The sequence below is a fragment of the Natrix helvetica genome (genome assembly GCF_964273705.1).
Source record: "Natrix helvetica genome assembly, chromosome: 1".
Classification (NCBI taxonomy): domain Eukaryota; kingdom Metazoa; phylum Chordata; class Lepidosauria; order Squamata; family Natricidae; genus Natrix; species Natrix helvetica.
The window spans coordinates 65,054,888-65,074,250 of NC_138548.1; the positions used below are offsets into that span (position 1 = coordinate 65,054,888).

A 19,363-nucleotide genomic window follows, 5' to 3' on the forward strand; every position below is an offset into this window, starting at 1 on the left:
TAAGATAACAAAGTGGCCAAGACAGAGTTTTTCCAGTGATGGCAAGCGTTTGATTACTGATGATTGGTCTTATCTGTGTGACTTGCATAATGGGTCCAGTGTTATATTTTATGGAAACTATTGTTTGAACTCATTTTATAGACATTGTGACTGTTAAATCTGTCTTATGGGAATTTTAATATTGTATTGCTTTTAGTAAATGATGCAATATAGAAATAAATATATCAATATTTGAGATTAAATGGACTAGGATCATTGCTATGTTAAATTACTCATGACCAATGAAGAAGATTTCTTGAATTTGGTTATCTAAAACGTACCTTTGGAATCGGTTTATCATCATAGCAAATTTCAGGAAATGAAAATCTGAATTTCAAGCGATATCACGTGAATAAGTACAAAGAAGTAACAGTGAATACTGCCCTTATATGAGAAAGACAATGGCACATTAAAATCTTGTTAAGCTATCATAAAACTTATGTTTTAGTGATAAGCATTATTAATGCAAACATATATGCAGGTACCAACTTTATGAAGTCTGAAATTGCAAGTTTAAAGAGTGAATTACATTAGATATCTTCCATGGCTACACTGCCAAAGTCTATTAAATATAATCTGTATGAGTATTTTAACACATTCTTTATAAATTGCAGTTGCCATCCTGAATATCTATCTGTGTTCTTGCAGTTCATTAAATTTGGTCTCTAAACTGTAATGTAATGACGTTGGGTGCAGGGGAGGGAAGTGACTGGATAAAAATTTCAAAAACAAAAGAAAACAATTTTAGACCAGCGGGTTCAGTCAACTGTTCTCGAAAACAGATCTCTCTAATAGAGACCTGAAGAGACACCATACAATAATTAGAGGAAGGTGTAACTAAAGGGGAGGGGCACAAACTTCAATGAACTCATTTCTGTCTCCCATAATTCTCTTGTATTATGTTTTAATTTGCAGAGAAGACATTCCTTCAAATATGATTACCATGCCTGAACCGAAAGAATCAGGGCAATTTTTCAAGTCACTATGATGACCTGTTAAGCATCAGCCAATAACATGTTAATTCATTCTTGATGCACGAACTTTTCACTATTGTTCCCTTCAAATGCAAGCAATATTCCCTGCAAATTGAACATATAGCACAAATGAAAGCTATTTGGCATGAAACTTATTCTGTGGCATGAAAGCCACAGAATAAGTCCTGAACTTAAATCACAGTTGGGACCAGAACTTACATTACTATTTGGCGCAGTCATTAAGTAAGTCATGCCTGATTTTACTTTTTTAGTATGGTCATTAAGCAAACAATGCCGTTGATAAACGAACCCAGCTTCTTCATTGTCTTTGCTTATCAGTAGCCAACCAGGAAGGTTGCAAATGAGGATAACAATGTAAATATATGACAGTAGCCAAATGCCTGAATCACAATCATGTAACCATGGGAATTGTCCAAGGATTGTAAGTGCAAGGACTTGGTTTAAGTCACATTTTTCAGTTCAATTTCGAACTGTCACTAAATCGATGGTCATAGGTTGAGGAGTACTTTTAATCAAGATCTTGTCTCAGTAATATCCCAAAGTCTTTTTCTAAAACAGAAATGTAATTTAATACCATTTCTTGTAAACTGATTATTTTAATATACATTCTAATAAATACAAATACAAATGAGAATGGAATTTACATCTAATGTACAGGTCTATTTTAAGATTCACAGTAGCTTTCTCTGACCTGATGAATGTATAACATCTTCATATCATTTTCAACAATATTGTCATGAATCATTCAGAATAGGAATGGTGGAAGTCATACCCTGACATATATAGATGGCACCAATTTATAGAATCTTATTTCACAACTATTGTTAGCGCTCATGGTCCAGTGGTGGGTTGCTCCTGGCTTGGCCCTGTTCGGCTGAACCGGTACTGGTATTTTAGCCTGGGTCGAAAAACCCAGGCTGGCCACGCCACTGAATGGGTTCCCCAGTCACCACTGCCATTGCTGGCATATTGTTTAGTAGTGCATGCATGTGTGCAGTTCACTGTAAATTGTTCTGTGCATGCATGAAGAACAATTTACATTGAACTGTGCACGCGCGCACGACCAAAGGGACAGTGTGTATGCAAAGCATGCACGAAGCGAACCAGTAGTAAAACCGGGAGCAATACACCTCTGTCATGATGTTACAAGTAGACTTAAAACTAATCATTGTGAGCCTAATACTATTTGGAGAAAATGACACACACTTTTGTGTGTAAAGATTCAACCCAGGAACAAGTACAGATATTTCTAGTTTGGTCCCACTATAAGCTAAAAATATTTCCAGAATGCTGAGAACAATCTCAAATCACAAAGGATTTTAAATCAAAAGTATTTTGCACACAGTATAATTTTTGTGCTAAAAGTTACTTACACAATACTCCCTACATTTGTTCTCTTTTAAGTAATTGTTAGATGAATTGTAATTGTTGTTCTGACAGGATTTCCTACTTTGACTATAATGTATTTAAGCATGAAAGCATAATATCTGCTTGTTTTGAAAACTACTTCACAAATTCACTTAATAAGTTCATGTCCTACAATAAAATATTTGATAGGCTTGTTTTGTCAAATAGTGAAATATTTCCCAATGCATTGTTCACCTGAATATCTGAAAGTTCAAGTTGAAAGTTGGCTTATGGTTGAGGATTAGAATAATGAAAATGCACAGCTTCTTCATTAAGCTTCAGAAAAATTAGCTTTGTAGATTTTTGGCTGTGTATTTATTATCCAAAAGCCAGTGCTTATTATTTGTTTGCTAATGTGTAATATCAATAATAAGTTAGCACAGACACTCTGGAGCATTGTGTTTGGCTATTAGTGGGGTAAGAGATTGTCTCTCATGTCTTTTGTCTCTCAATGCAGCCAGCTGCAGTGCTCAAATTCAAAATTTATGCTAATCAGATTTGCATATCAGATTTACTATATTAACAGATAACATTTCTTTAATTCGCACGTACTGTTTAAGTGTTATTCTTTTCATGTACACAAGAAAGCAAATACATTTTTCCTCTTCTAAATTCCCTCTTATCACTAGTTGCCTTCATTTCATTTCTGGATACTAAGTTAGGCAAAACATCCAAAGATAAAGTAGCACATTTTCCCGTGTGCTATTTCAGAAACTAAACTACCATAAAACATGAGGATATACATTTGGAGAGATGCCTCTCAGTAACAAAAATACATAGTTTCTGGAACATACTAAGTTGTCTAAGTGTAGTCATCTGAGCAGTGGTGGGGTTCAAATAATTTAACAACAGGTTTTCTCCCCTAATGATCAGCTGGGTAGATGGGGCTCGGTGGTCATGTAACTGGGTGGGTGTGGCCAACTCAACATCAGTCAGGTCGATGGGCACTTCACCTTAGCTGTTACAATGTAATAAGGGTTAACTGGAGAGGCAGTTTCTGTAAGCAGGGCAATAAAGATTTGGCTAGAAACAACACCAGAATTTTTCCTTCCTGCCTTCCTTACAGGATTAGCCCTGTAGTGGAAAAAAACAAAATGAGATTTCTTCCAACAACCAGTTTTCCAAACTGTTTAGAAAGATAACAACCAGTTCTCCTGAATAGGTGCGACCTGGCTGAATCCTACCACTGCATCTGAGCCAGAAGTAGCTTTTTAATAGTTGTTTTAAATATATATTTATTGGAAACTTTATCAAATCAGTTCATGAAAATATAGAGATGGGAGAATGATGTTTTTAAATGGACACCCTATCAAAAAAGATGTGTTAGGTAAGATGAAATATAAATCATAGAAGCTAAAAATCTGCATGTACAGATGCAAAAGTAACTACTAAAACAGGAATTAAAATAGCCAAATCATAAAATCCCTAGAAGAAAAATCTAGAACCAAAAGAACAACAACATGAGCAACAAGTGAATTTTCAAATGCAGAATAGTCCATAAGCAGAACAGGTCAGGATACTTGATTGCAAAGTTTCTCTTACAATAACTCTCCAATCTGCAGTGACACAAAGAGATGTTTTGAAGAAATGAACAAATTGTCTATATCCTATGCCACAGAACTACTGAGTAGATGGAAGAGCTAGAGAAAGTTCAAGCTGAGATATTGCATCAATATCCAAAGCTTAGAAGCAGTCTTGACAATCTGATCTCAAGATCAGCAATACAAGGAGTTTCCCTATCTACGTGCGAATTTCAAGATGTTCTTTCAAGTGAGTCCTTTCCTTCCTGTTTCTTAAGCACCGAGTAGCTTGAATTTACTAGTAGTTTGACTTGCTGGTTATGTAATAGTTGTATCTCAGCCTTATTTACTTCAGGCTCAGGATAAGTAAAATCAGCCTTAAGCACTTCTATATAAGCTGTCAGTAATGATGAATTGCAAAACAATTCTTTCACTATTTAAGGTACTGAGGGCAGAAAGCTTTGGCAAAATAGTAATAAAAATGAGAATTTATGCTGGTTAAGATGAATCTAGATGTGATAAGGGACAAAGGGCAATATGAAAGAAATCTGCCATTATGGGAATAAAATGGTCTGATCTACTCAAACTGACTACATTACATCACAGTGAACTAGCAATGGATAAATTGATACTATCCATCACTGTGAATTATAAAGAGTAAATTATCCAATGTTATGATTTGCTTTGTTTTATTTTTCAATGCCATTGACATAAAAAGATAAGTAGTAATCTCTGATAAAAATCTTTAAGATTTTGCATCCCACTCATTTCAAGGAAGATACTTAACATTCCTTTCTTTTACTTTGGACCATTTTGTTTACATTGCATTATATAAATACCTTTTGGGGGAAAAGTCAGAATAAAACATTTTAAATAACTGTTTGTACATTTGTGTGTGTATGGGAGAAGCGGAGAGAGAGATGGGGAGAGGGAGGGAGAGAGAGGGAGAGGGAGAGGGAGAGGGAGGGGGAGGGGGAGGGGGAGGGAGAGGGAGAGGGAGAGGGAGAGGGAGAGGGAGAGAGAGAGAGAGAGAGAGAGAGAGAGAGATGGATAGCTTTTATGGCAAAGATTACTCCCATATTTTGCTTATGATTCTGCATCCTCATTTCCCCAGACACATCCTATTTTTGCTTGTGCTGTATTCAGCTCAGCCAGGAAAGCAAATTATTTAAAATATCCAGGATTGGATGCTTAGGATGGAACAGCAATACATAGTAGTAGTGGCACCAGGCAGTGGGAAATAGTGGCAGATGGTGTGGGCAGCATTCAGTAGAAAATGGAGCTTTATAGCAATATTCTTGTTACTTTTTGGCACGAAAAACAGAAACAGAATGGCAAGCAAATATATATATATAGTAAATAGGAATCCTGCTGTAACAAGGTGCCAGAAAGCTCTGTGTTGGCACTGGGATGGTTTGGGGTATCTCTTGAATTCTTATCAAAAGAGGGAATTGTGAAGGGAGATCACTTAAACTCTTTGTGACAGAAATGCCCATAGTTATTTAGCTGGTAGAACTTTTTGCTTTCATTTAGCATATATCATTTTCATGGCCAGGCCTTGATCAATAGCAGACAATTGTCACCTCAGACCACAACACTGACTGAAGTGGCAAGAACTTGATTTTTGAAAGGCAGAATCATGTCTAGGGAGCTCTGGGTGGGATTGTACAAAGGAATTATAACTGATTAACACTTTCAAGGTGATAGCAGAACACAAACAAATGTTGTGTTATATGTGGCATATTACCTTGGCATTCTCTTGTCTAGAATATATTATTTTGTTAAAGTTGAAATACGGTATTCTTAATGACGCCACTCATTCTCTCAAGTATAAGGATTCATAAATGCTTCCATCTGAACAAGAAAGATAAATTTTGACAACTTTGTGACTCACTTAAGGTTCCCTTAGAGGGTTTGTGAAAAATTGAAGAGGCTACCAGGCCCAAGGGGGTGTGGGGAACAAATGATAGGATGATATTTGCCAACTTCATTTCCATCACAAATCCTTTCAAACATCAAATCGTTCCAAACAAATGCTCTAATGCCACCGTGCTTTCCAAGGCTGAATACATATTTGCCTTTTTCATACCCACAGGGGCCCATTGGATCACTAATAATTGAAATTCCAGTGATCTTCGCCTGTTTGCCAATCTGCAAACTAAACAGAGACTTAACCTATTTGCTGGGATGCCAGTTTACTGACATTTTGTGCAATGCAAGCCAGGATACGTAGCAACCATGGCTTTAATCACTGAAATGAGTTTGAGTGCAATACTCGTCTCCTATCCTTCCTATCAGTGAGTCTGGCTGCTTTGTTACAGTTAGTTTCAGGCTGGTTCTCTCACGTCAGATAAGTACAGGGGGAAAAATGATAATAAAAACCACGAAGTGAAAACAAAACTATTTGCGAAGTAGAATGAATGCTTCAGCACATTCCTTATTGCAGCCATTGTCCCACAAGCATTCCACTGGGAATACTCAATGTGTGGATGGTGAGGTCCATCTAATAGCAACACCATGCAAAGAGAAATATTTTTTGTCCCAAGAGCACAAGCTAATTATATTTTGGAGAGGAAAGGAGTGGAGAATGGGGAGAATCCAAAGGCAATGGATTACAGAGACAGCTTTTACACAATTAAATGAAAGATGCAGCTGTTCCCAAAAGTTGATGGGATGCAAATGTTGCTTAAAATACTTTTGCCCAGCACTGTGCATAAATACAGTACCAGTTTTGAAGCCAATTCAGCTGTTCTCTAATTAGTGATAAACATGTTCTGTTATTGATACCATTCTCTTAGAAAAACACTCAAAAGTAAGTCTGTAGGGTATGTGTAGGGTACGTATATGTACATGTGTGACATCTTGTCTGGTTATATAGCTATACATTCTGTTCATTGTATATTATACAATATTCAATATATTGTATATTGTTCAAGGATGAGAACATTATTACATGATGGACCATTGTATGAATCCTAATAGGACATACATTTACAAGGGAGGATTATAATTTACACATATACATACCCACATGCACACAGACTTGTACAGGCAAATATGATGAAGTATATTCAAAAAATAGTCCAGAACCTTTGCTTTCTAAGACTCATTTATCTGAGAACTTGTTCACACTGGGTAGTAATTCGTTCCCCTGGTGGAAAGCTAGTTCTAATATGTTAATAGCTAGTGATTAAACATCAGTTGTCTCTAGGCAGCTGTGTTCATAGTAATTAGTAACATGGAAAGAATAGTGATAAGTGTGTTGAAAGCATGATAACTTTCCTGCCTGGTAGGAAACTTCTGCACATCACATAGCAGATAGGCTAATAAATAATTTGGGGCAGAATCAATGGAACTATTAACCACAGACATTACCATTCATTAATGTGCTGCAAAATAAATACCATATAAAGTAGGTTCTCGAAGTCAAATTTAATTTATTCAGTAGGGACAGAGAAAGCTACCTTAATCCAAAATTAACCATTTTTCTACATCAGCATTCTAATGAATTAACTACGGAAATCTATAATTTAACTTAATGCTATACATTAAACTATATAAGATATGATGCTAACCACCAATTTAGACATTTTTAGAAAGAGAATGGACCAGTTCAGATAAGATGGAGCTGTTATGGGCAATACATCTTGACAGCTATATGCTACCTCCTTAAGCACAAGCAGCAAGCTTTAAATAATAGTCATTGTACATCAACAATTGAAGAGGGATATCAATCTTAGGTCCTGCTATGAGCTTCCTTCAGGCATCTGGCTGGACTCTGCCACGTTAGACAGAATCTTAGCTGATACATTCCAGTTCAGATTTTTTTTTATATATAAAGTCCTTTGGGAGAAGGGCGGCATATAAATCCAATAAAAACAAAACAAAATAAACAAACAAGATTCTGTCTAATGTGGCAGAGTCTGGCCAGATGCCTGATATAAATATCTGAACTGGAATGTATCAACATACATACATACATACATACATACATACATACATACATACATACATACATACTGTGATTCTCCAGAGTTTGGAACAGAGGTGGTTTCTGCTGGTTTGCCTTGGATGGAGCAAACCAGTAGTGGTGGTGGCACAAGCACACATGTGCACACATGCACGAACGAACCAGTAGTAAAATAAATTGAAACCCACCACTGGTTTGGAACACTGTTACTTTACTATGATCTTTATACATGTAAAGGGAAAAGTGCCAATGGAAGAAATTCCATCAGGGAAAAATTATTGGTTTGTTATTTCTGGTAACTTCTAATTGACTTTTTGCTGAACCAGGACTGAAAATATGATGAGTTCTGGCTTGTGTACTGATCAAAGTTAGGCTATGGGGAGAAGAGATTTTTCTTATTTGTAATTTTAAAAGCAGGTTAAAAGCTATTGTATTAGCTCCATGGTGCATTGGTTAGAATGCAGTATTGCCGACGGACTCTGCTCACTGCCAGAGTTCAATCCTAACCATTTTAAAGTTGTCTCAGCCTCCCATCCTTCTGAGGTTGGTAAAATGAGGACCCAGATTATCTTATTCATAAGTCTAAGTATTATTGTTATTGTTATTGATGTGATAAAGGTTGGAAGCTACTTCTTTATTATTGTCTTTAATGCCTTTTTCTTTTCCCTTTTTCGTTTGTGTTTCTTTTTTCTGCACCAATTCAAATAGCAAAAACGGCAGAGGTTGGGGGAAATGAGTTTTTAAAGTCCAAACAGAATTGAGTCTAAAAAATTAGAACACTTACAAAACCTTTCCTGCAGTCATTGTTGGATAAAATATGAGGCTCCCGTAATGTAAATATCCATGATTCTGACAGAATAGCTGAACTTGTTTTATGAACTGAATTTTCCAAAATTGCTATTAATTTAATGTTCAGAACACTTCACTACAAAAGTTCTTGGAATAATTTTGGACTGGAAAAGTAGCATAATACCCTAACAAAAAAAAAAATCACAAGGAGAGGTACAAAAACAAACTTACATATAATACATCACTTAGAATTAGCTGTAGGGTCAATTAGTGGGGAAGGAACTTAGCAATAAATTTCTTTCATGCGTATAACTCTTTAACCAAAATCTTGGGTTTAATGTTTATAGTATCCAGAGTTCAGAATACTGGAATCATCATTTAGCAATCCATTTCTTTTGCCTATATATCTTCAGTTGGTTGCAATGATATACATTATTGCAGTGACGTGCGGTGAGGTTTATGGCTGGTGAGGCTGGTGACGTCATCAGGAAGGCGGGGAATGGGACCACGTGTGCTGGAGACGGAGGCTGCCTCAGCCTCCAGCACACGTGATCCCATTCCCCGCCTTCCTGAGCGTGCTCCGCCGGCTCGCGCTTCGCAGTCCTCGAAAGTGACTGGGGAACGAGAACCTTCCTGCCTCTGCTGGACTTTGCGCAAGTCCAGCAGAGGCAGGAAGGTTCTCATCGTTCCCCAGTTGCTTTCGTGGCTTCGTCATCCGGGAGCGCAGACAACATTTCTGCCTCCGCAGCTCCTGGGCGCGGCCGGACGGATGTATATAATATTATAATATTATATATATATATATATATATATATATATATATATATATATATATATATATATATATATATATATATATATATATATATATATATATATATATATATATATATATATATATATATATATATATAGTATATAATATTTTATGCTATTATTTCATGAAGAGAGGTGAGGCTCTGCCTCCCTTGCCTCCCCTGTCTGCACGTCCCTGCATTATTGCTATTTCATTAGTCTTTGTCCCTTATGATTGCAAGGTCCATTTGTTTTGCAGGACTCTCTTTATCTATGCATGATGCAGAACAGGATGGGGGAAGGTGTTATAAGCTATCTTGTTGTGGAAACTGACATAGATTAGGTCTGAGAAGAAATGACTAGGACAAGGTGACTCAACTGACATAAGGGAGGGCTGGAACTGGGCCTTTCTGCACCTATCCAGCACTTAAGCCACTGAAAGAAACACTTGTTCTCAGTTGGTATCATACATTCAGAAACAAAATTGGAAGATATTTGAAAAGCTACTGATTTTATTGTGATCAGTTGTAAATAAAGAGTTAAAAGCCAGGAAAAGAAAACAGCTATAATTGCTTAATTGTTCTTACAACTGTCCAAATGAATATTATATATATATATATATATATATATATATATATATATATATATATATATATATATATATATGTGTGTGTGTGTGTGTGTGTGTGTGTGTGTGTGTGTGTGTGTGTGTGTGTCTGTCTCTGTGTGTGTGTTTTGTATTTGTGCTGATAAATTGGGCATACCAGGGGTTGTAATACAAATACATACATACATACATACATACATACATACATACATACATACATATACTGTATGTGAAAAAGCATGATATTTACCTCGGTTGACACAGGCTGATACTCTGAATTTCTTTATGGATTTCATTTGTTGACATTATTGGTGAAACAGCTGCAAAAAAAACAAACTTTTTTCTCCTTCCAGAAATGTTAGGTTTTTATACGTTATTGCCCTTAAGTGACATTCAGGAACAGAGAAGAATACAAGTGCAATAATTTCCATCCAAACAGGTATTTATCACAGTTTCAAACAGAAGGAGATTCATTTCTACTGCCTGGAAATGTTAGACTGGGATGAATTAAACATTTTGATATATACCCGCGGTGGTATAAACTATGTTTTCAAATTTTCCTAGTCAAGATTTCTTTTACGCAGAGGAAAATTAGACAGGTGCAGCACACACAAATGAGATGAACTTTGTCCTCAAAGAAAATTGGTTTTTCCTTTTCAATTTCATTTCGAAGAGATCTGACAAGTGTCGCTTTGAACAAACTTTCACAGCACAATATCCTTTGTGTAAGTTTTCCCCTGTCAGCTTTTCCATTCCAATAGGAACTTAGAACAAAGTCTATGTTGCCCTTTGAGTTGAGAACTTCATCAGCTGAATGAACACCAGTGCAGTGTAGTGAAATTGAGGGCATTCTCTCTCTCTCTCTCTCTCTCTCTCTCTCTCTCTCTCTCTCTCTCTCTCTCTCTCCCTCCCTCCCTCCCTCCCTCCCTCCCTCCCTCTCTCTCTCTCTCTCTCTCTCTCTCTCCCCTCCCCCCTCCCAAATGAATCAGAATATTGCCAACTCTCAATAAATATAATTTCTCTATCTTGATGAAAAAGACATGCAATTGCTATATATCCCATTTCTTCTCCTCCTCCCTACCTTTCTTAATGTAAAATGGATTTCAGAATCCACCGATTTGTAGATGGAGTTCAGATTGCAATCAAACTTTGCTTATTCACCATTTACACAACTTTATCATTTTTTTAATGCTCTGATCTTTCTGATCCTGGATGAAACTGATTACTACTATGGCAATGGATACACTATTGGAAGGCAAGACTGGAGAATGATCATATATGTGGCCACTAAGAATGAATACTGATTTGATATAGTAGTTTGATATAGTAGTCAGTCATTGATCTTTTCCATAATTCCATCTCTTTCTAACCATTTTTCCACCAGCCTCCCTGTCTTGATAGATTCCATAAATTTAACTTTCAAATTCCACCTCTTTTTTTTCATCTAGTACACCCTGAAATTGGATCCCTCATCAATTATCATCTGCAAATGAGGAACCAGGGCTTGAAACATCTCGTCTCTCACACCTCAATATGCTGATGATACCCAACTTTTCATCTCTACCCCAAACCACCCAAACGATGCCCTCGACGTGATGTCCCGATGCCTGGAGGGTGTGCGGATCTGGATGGGGAGGAACAGGCTCAAGCTCAATCCCTCCAAGACTGAGTGGCTGTGGTCTCCGTCATTCCAATTTGTGCATCTTGTTCCATCTTTGACAGTGACGTGCAGTCAGGTGAGGCAGGTGAGGCACAGCCTCACCACTCTCATCATGAAAAAAAAAAGTAAAAGGAAAAAGCTAAGCTAGTTGCTGCCTCACCGTGGATGACTCTGCTTAACCTCACTGGTGCTCTCCCTCCCCAAGTGTAGTGACTTCCTCCCCAGGCCCCCATTCATTTCTCTCTCACACACACACAGCTGGATAAAACTATATAAAAATCTAGCCCAGCTTCACTGATTACAAGTTTGAAAAGGCAACGTGGCTCCACCTGCAATCAAACTACACTTGGGGAGGGAGAGCACAAGCGAGCACTGAGGAGACCACAGGAGTAGGCAGGAAGCCAGGCAAAGAGCCATGCTGTAGTACACACACTTCCCCCCCCCAGCCTCTTTCTTTTGGAAGGCTCGGCTCGGCTCCCCTCCAGCTTCTCTGCCTCTCCTCTCACCCCAGCCTGCCAGCAGCAGGTGGTGGGTGGGCTTTATTGTGTTCCAGGCATTTCCCACCCAGACAGCAGGCTGCATTTGCAATGGTGGAGGTGTTTGGGAAAGGCAGCAGGGGAATGGGGGGGGGGATGGCAGAGGAGCTGCTTTCAAGCCACTGGAAAAGATATCCAATCCAACTTTTGTGTGTGGGGGGGTTTATTTGAGAGTGAGTGAGAGAGGGAAGGGGTAGGAGAGATAGTCCAATCCAACTTCTGTGTGTGTGTGTGTGTGTGTGTGTGTGTGTGTGTTGAGAGAGGGGGAGGATGGGAGAGAGGGAGGAAGGAGGGGAAGGATAAGAAAAAGAAAAAGAAAGAAGGAGCAAAGGAGAAAAACAAATGCTGTCACTTTAAATTGGAACTGAGCATGCCTGGCTGTGGAATTCTGGGAGTTGAAGTCCACAAGTCTAAAAATATTTGAAACCCAGCACTGTGTCAGTGCCTCACCAGTCATAAACCTCACCGCATGTCACTGATCTTTGATGATAGGGGGAGAAATTTTAGCCCCCTCAGAGAGGGCCCACAATCTGGGAGTCCTCCTAGACACCCGGCTTAGTTTAGAAGAACACCTGATAGCCGTGACTAGGGTGGGGGGGGGGCTTTTACCAGGTTTGCCTGGTGTGTCAGTTGTGCCCCTTCCTGGATTGGGATGCTCTATGCACAGTCACTCATGCCCTCATCCTTTCTCGCCTGGACTACTGCAACGCTCTCTACATGGGGCTGCCTTTGAAGAGCACCTGGAGGCTTCAGCTGGTTCAGAATGCAGCCACGTGGGTTATCATGGGGGTACCTAGGTGCTCCCATGTTACACCCCTTTTAGGCGGCCTGCACTGGTTGCCGGTTGTTTTCCGGGTGTGATTCAAGGTACTAATTATGACCTTTAAAGAGCTCCATGGTTTAGGCCCAGGGTACCTGCGAGACCACCTACTGCCACCAGTAGCCTCCCACCGTCCAGTGTGATCCCACAGAGTTGGCTTCCTCAGGGTGCCATCGGCCAGACAGTGTCAGCTAGTGACACCCAAAGGAAGAGCCTTCTCTGTGGGAGCGTCTTCCCTCTGGAATGAGCTGCTCCCGGAGCTTCGCATAATCCCCGACCTCCGGTCCTTCCGACGCGCCCTAAAAAGTTGGCTTTTCCAGCAAGCCGGCCTGGCCTGTTAATTTTATCTAATTTTTAAAATGTTAGTGTTATATTAATTCGGTTTGTTTCTTGGATTGTTTCTAATTTTCTTTTAAGTTTTGTAATATGTGTTTTTTAATGCTGTATGCCGCCCTGAGTCCTTTGGGAAAAGGGCGGCATATAAATCCAATAAAACAAACAAAACAAAACAAACAAACCTGAATTACTTTCTCTTTTACTTGTGTAGTAATTAGGTTGGACAAACCTACATCTCATTCAGCGTTAGAGATCCTGTGCAACGCAAGGTTTAATGTGCTGGACAAGGAGGAGATTCTAGAGTACACTCAGCCACGGAAGTTCACCAGGTGATGTTGGTCCAATTCATCTCTCTCAGCCCAAACCTATTGCTATGGACAAGACATTGGAAAAGGTTGTGCTGAACCTTTCATCTTAAACTGTTGGTGGCAAATAGAAACAAATCCAATAAATAAACATATAAAAGCTAGATAGTGTTTAGGTTTGAATCCGCATAATTCAATAGACAGATCTTCCTTGGACTTTTTTCTCCTGGAGAGGAAAATAAAATTATTTTCCTCTTTTTTCTTTTCTTTTTTTTAAATTTGCCAGAAAAGCAACAGATTATTGGAGCCCTATCTTTCTCACATGCCAAGATTAGGCAGGCATACTAAGTAGTAGTTGTCTTACTAGAACAGGGATGTCAAACTCACGCTGTTGTCATGTATCACAACTCCCCGTGCCCTTTGTTAAACAGGGCTGGCCATGGCCAGCGCATGATGCATCCAGCCTGCAGGTCATGAGTTTGATACCCCTGTACTAGAAGATTGATAATGATAACAGTAATTACCAAACAGTTACCACGCACCAGGAGTTAGGATTAGGGTGTGTAGACCACTAACCTCCTGTAGGAGAGGTTTGGAAGCACCATTCTTTCTCTCAGTGGGACCAGTTCTGCTGCACTGTGCCTTTCGTTTGCTAGTCATGGGCATACATTATCTGCATTATGCAAAGCATTCAAAGGGGTACTTTGGAGAGCATCTTGGAGTAAGTAAAACAGCTGCATCCTTTAGATGTGTTTTGCAGGTGCCTCAGGATATTTTCTTCAGAGATTGTCCACAAAGAAAGGCCAAAAAAAAACCCTAAATATAGGAGCCACAATAATATCCTACCCATTTTTACCATGTGCAATCTTGACTTTTTAAAAACCCTTTTTCTGTGGACACCTCTGAGTTTGCGGTTGTCGGCATTTTCTTGTACATACCTTGGTAACACTTTTGCTATTGCCAGCAAAATTACAGTAATTATGTCATTTGCAACAGCTGCATGATTAACACAGATTATATACTATTTGAGTGATGTAATCTTAGCTTGTACCAGATGCCTATGCTTTCAGAGATACCTGCTTTGAGAAGGGATGACTTCAGCTGTGCCACCATGCTAATAAAAGATAATATTTGTAGGTCAGGGTTGAAATGAGGGATCCTTGGTGCTCTCTGAGCTGGTGTGTTTTTTTCCCTTGAATTCAGTTCATTACCCAACCTAGGTAACATCATCAGTGCTAACATCATCAGCATCAGCATGGAGCCCATCAAATGGCTTGTTTGATTGATTGTTGTGCCAGAGGGCTGAGGTTTTTACTGTTCATGTATTTTTTATTTTTTGTAAGCTGTCCACTGAGAATGAGTGTTCGGCCATGGAAATATTTCTCCTCCTCCTCCTCCTCCTCCTCCTCCTCCTCTTCCTCCTCCTCTTCTACTATTTCAGGGGGTGGAGGAAGATAACAAAGTTCTGGTTCTTGCACTTCTGGGGGCCTGAACCATTGTTTTTTGATGCTATTGTAGTTTGTCTTTGATGTTGTCTCTTCATCTTCTTCTGGGTCTGTCTGGTATTTTTTGGCCTTCTCCTCTTTTTGTCTATGCCTTGTATGGTATAGGACCCCAAGACATTCTCTCTAGGTGAGCAATAGCACTTAACTTGCTATTTTAAAGTTATGTTTTCAAAGTCCAACCCCATGTCACATCATGAGAGGACGTAACAGGATAAAGTAAGGTATTGGCCAAAGTATGGCCTCATGCAGCAGCCATGAAGGGTATTTTGGGTCACTCCGAAATGGCCTGTCTTCTTCTTTTAGAGAAATTGTGCCAGGTCCAGCAAGCTGGCAATGGATAATATATTGCTGCAGAAATTACAAGGAGAAATAAATTATCTAAAGAAATTAACAAATCTCATCACTCTGAACTGTATTAGAGTGATTGGTACTTTCTTTCATTTCTGTCTTATGATGCTGTACAGTATTGTAATAATTCCTCCAAACTCTTCAATTGCTGATAACCTCCAGGTCCTTAAGGACCCATGAAAACATGTGACAATATTTTATTCTTAACCTGAAATTCCATAAGATTTAGAGACCTGCAGTATACCCAATATTTCATACATTCTACTAGGCAGAAATCATTTAGCTTGGTTGACTTGCAACAATAGGAGTGGAGAGAAGACCAAGTAAAGTATTTTGGTCTCAAAAGACACACTTGAGAATCTATTTCACTTCAATTGGGTTGATTCAAAAATGATTTAATGTTGATTACATTTATATATATAGATATAGATAGATAGATAGATAGATAGATAGATAGATAGATGATAGATAGATAGATAGATAGATGATAGATAGATAGATAGATAGATAGATAGATAGATAGATAGATGATAAATAGATAGATATTTGTGTTGTATTTGTGCTGATAAAATAAAGGGAGACTAGTATAGATCCATTTCGAGCTATTTAGCTCTCATCAGCTAGCCATACCCTTACTGGGATTCGAACCTGGGCTGTATTATACACTAGGCAAGAGTCTTAGCCACTATGCCATAGGCTTCTCCTCCTTTATCAGCTGAGCCAGGGAAATAAGTATGTGTTTGTGTTACAACCCCTGGTATGCCCAAATATGGGAGGGGGCTCACTCCTCCCTCTTTCTGTCCTTTCGGCTCATCACAGAAAACCATCCAGGCAGAAACCCATATTTTTATTTTTAATGTTGCCTTTTTATATTTGTGTTGTACAGCCCTTGGAAAAGTTGTTTAACAAACTGTGTAGTATATATTTCCACATGTTTGCCATAGCACAATATCATCTCTCAAATATGTCCCTCCATGTCAGAACCACCATCTTCAGCTTGGAACCTTGCTGGCACTCTGCCTTCAAAGCAATGGGGAAGGGAGTGGAAACAGGGGAACACATAGGTAATAAATATCTGTGCTTCAAGGGGGGGAATTAGGGAAGGGGAATAATTGAAGAAGAGAAGGGTGGTTTGGAATCTGGTTCATGCCAGGTTTCCTCAAGGCCATTTGCCATAGAATTTAACCAGCTTAAATATGTCAACATTTTCCAAAACATCTTGACGATGTTGCATTGGCTAAAGACAGACTGGTTATGGGGGGAGGGCTGGGAGAATCAAGGGAACAGTTCTGTATTGTTGTGCAGGAATTTTAGATTCCACCTGAACTTTCTGTAGCCAACATCTCTTAATAAAAGTGCCTTTTGTTTCAACCCAAATGGGGTAGATAGTTGCTCTTCCCTAAGGGATCAGACTGGGGCAGGTCTGACACTCCCCTTCTAATGAATTGGAAGACAATTGCACATTTGACTGATGCCAAACACAATGTATTTCAGAACAACTGTGCCCTCAACTTTACTTGTGGGATGCTTCTAGGTAGATGCTATTAAACAGCATGAGCAATCAAGTAGGCATTTTCTACAGGAATTGTCAAACTGCCCATCAATCTCCTGGGAGAAGCACAAACCAGATTCTATGATCAGACCACACTGAAAACGGGCCAAGGATTATGGCAGTAATCGCAAGCACTCTTCATTTCTGCTTTCTTTTAAGAGATCAGTGAAAGTTAAAAAAAAATGATTTCCTTAAAAAACCTTTTCCAAATGTACAAAAATACAGATATCATGTTTCAGACCTTTGAACATTTGGGATAGAGTTGAGCTAGTTTACAACAGCAGGATGGTTCCAAAAATCACTTAGTTTTTCTAGTGCTTCCTACTTCTCCTTCAGTCACAAAATGTGCAGTTCTGTTCTAATTTTAAATAGAGGGGATACTGCGTTGCATTGTTTGTCATAGCTTACTGAGCAGCAATTGTACTCAGGAAAATTAAGATCTATTCAGTATCTCATATATGAAAGAGAGTCAAGCACAAACCCTGCTTAGCAATATTTCTGCTCTATCTCTATCATTTATAGTCAGTATTACAGGGGTGGGCTGCTGTCAGCATTATGCGCAGGCACATTTGCACATAAATAGGTTTGTGCATGCACAAAATGTTAAACAAATGGGAAAAATGAAACTTGTGCAATGAAAATTGTTCTGAGCATGTGCAGAACTGAAAATCAAGATGTTGGTGCCGTAGGAGAAGCAGTTCATGGGTGTGGCAGGCCTGGGTTGCTGCTGGTTCCAGTGACCCAGGCTGCCAAATCACTACCAGTTCTGCTGAACCGGGCCAAACCAGTAGGAACCCACCACTGCAGTACTAGTATTATAGTACTAGAAGGAATTTTAGGGTAGTGTCTAGACTACACTATATTATACTAGACTAGATTAACAATTTAATCTAATATTTTAACCACTGCATCACCCTGGCTCTTAAATGATACTGAAAGTACATTAATTTCTGCTAGAATACTGATTATAAAATAATAGTCAAAATGATAGCCCATCCATAAAAGCTTCTGGGTGATTTTGGCCAATCATTCTTTCGTAGCCCAATCTTCCTTATCTTCCTTATTATTTTACCTGCAATTTAATTTCCTTCTAACATTACTAGGGGCAAATCTGTTTAATATTAGCATGCCACGTACAGTCAAAATGAACACAGGGAAAGGTACAGAAGAATTTCATGCAAAATTTACATAACTGACTGAAGTGCTTGTGAGGTATTATTATTATTATTATTATTATTATTATTATTATTATTATTATTATTATTATTATTATTATTATTATTCAAATGAGATAACCAGGGAAAGGGCATAGTTTATTTGCACTGAAAATCTTAAGAGCTTTCTGATTAACTAATGCAGAGTTCCCACCTGATTAAGGATTTCTAAATATCTTAGGATCTTAGAAATTCATGATTATTGATAAGCTAGAATATTTAAAATATGGAAAGTCAAATTAGCAAAAAGAGCTCTAGCCTGGCTAATGATAACGAAGATGAATGCTGGTTCAAAACTAATGATTGCAATTCAATGAATCTTTGACATTGCAGAGATTATAGTTAATGATAGGCCAGGTGTGTTCAGTGCTAATATAACTTCAGAGATGACAGGTTGGTTTCAATGTGATGTGATGCCACGGTTTTCAATGTCAGCAAAGTATTTTAACCAAATGACCATGAAGAGATGCATTTCCCCTTCTGCCACATTCATAGAAATGTGGGTAGTGAGGTTGAGATCTTATATCTAATATGTAAGAGTAACTGCTGAACTTAATGAACATTAATTTTAAGAGCACAATCAAGTTTTCTGGCTACAAAAAAAGATTACCAGTCTCCTGAATAAGGAAAATCAGCAGCTTAGAATGAAAGTAAGTGAAAGAAGACAAGTCATTATAACCATGCATAATGTGGAAAATATGGTTAGGGAGTTTTCTCCCTTATCCAGAATATTAAAAATGTGGTTCATCCAGTGAAATTAAAATGGAGTGAGAAAAACTGAGAAAAGATCATCTGGGGCTTCCCTCAACACCCATTCTGATGCTGTAGGTTACTAAGCTATGTTATGTGTTCTAGAAAAATGAAAGTATAATTAATAACAAATCAATGAAATTAATTAAATAACGTATGGTGTAGAAAGGCAATCAAATAATAAATATTTTGGCCAGTTATATGGAATTTAGCAT

At 38.4% G+C, this 19,363-nt stretch overlaps 1 protein-coding gene across 1 annotated transcript in view; it reads left to right on the forward strand.

Annotated features, from left to right (window-relative positions):
- The first annotated feature begins 14,419 nt into the window (after positions 1-14,419).
- STXBP6 (syntaxin binding protein 6) overlaps positions 14,420-19,363 on the forward strand; it is a 570,134-nt gene continuing 565,190 nt past the window's right edge. Inside the window, exon 1 of the mRNA XM_081938959.1 lies at positions 14,420-14,430. The gene's annotated coding sequence lies outside the window, so the exon portion shown is untranslated. The remainder of the gene's footprint in view (positions 14,431-19,363) is intronic.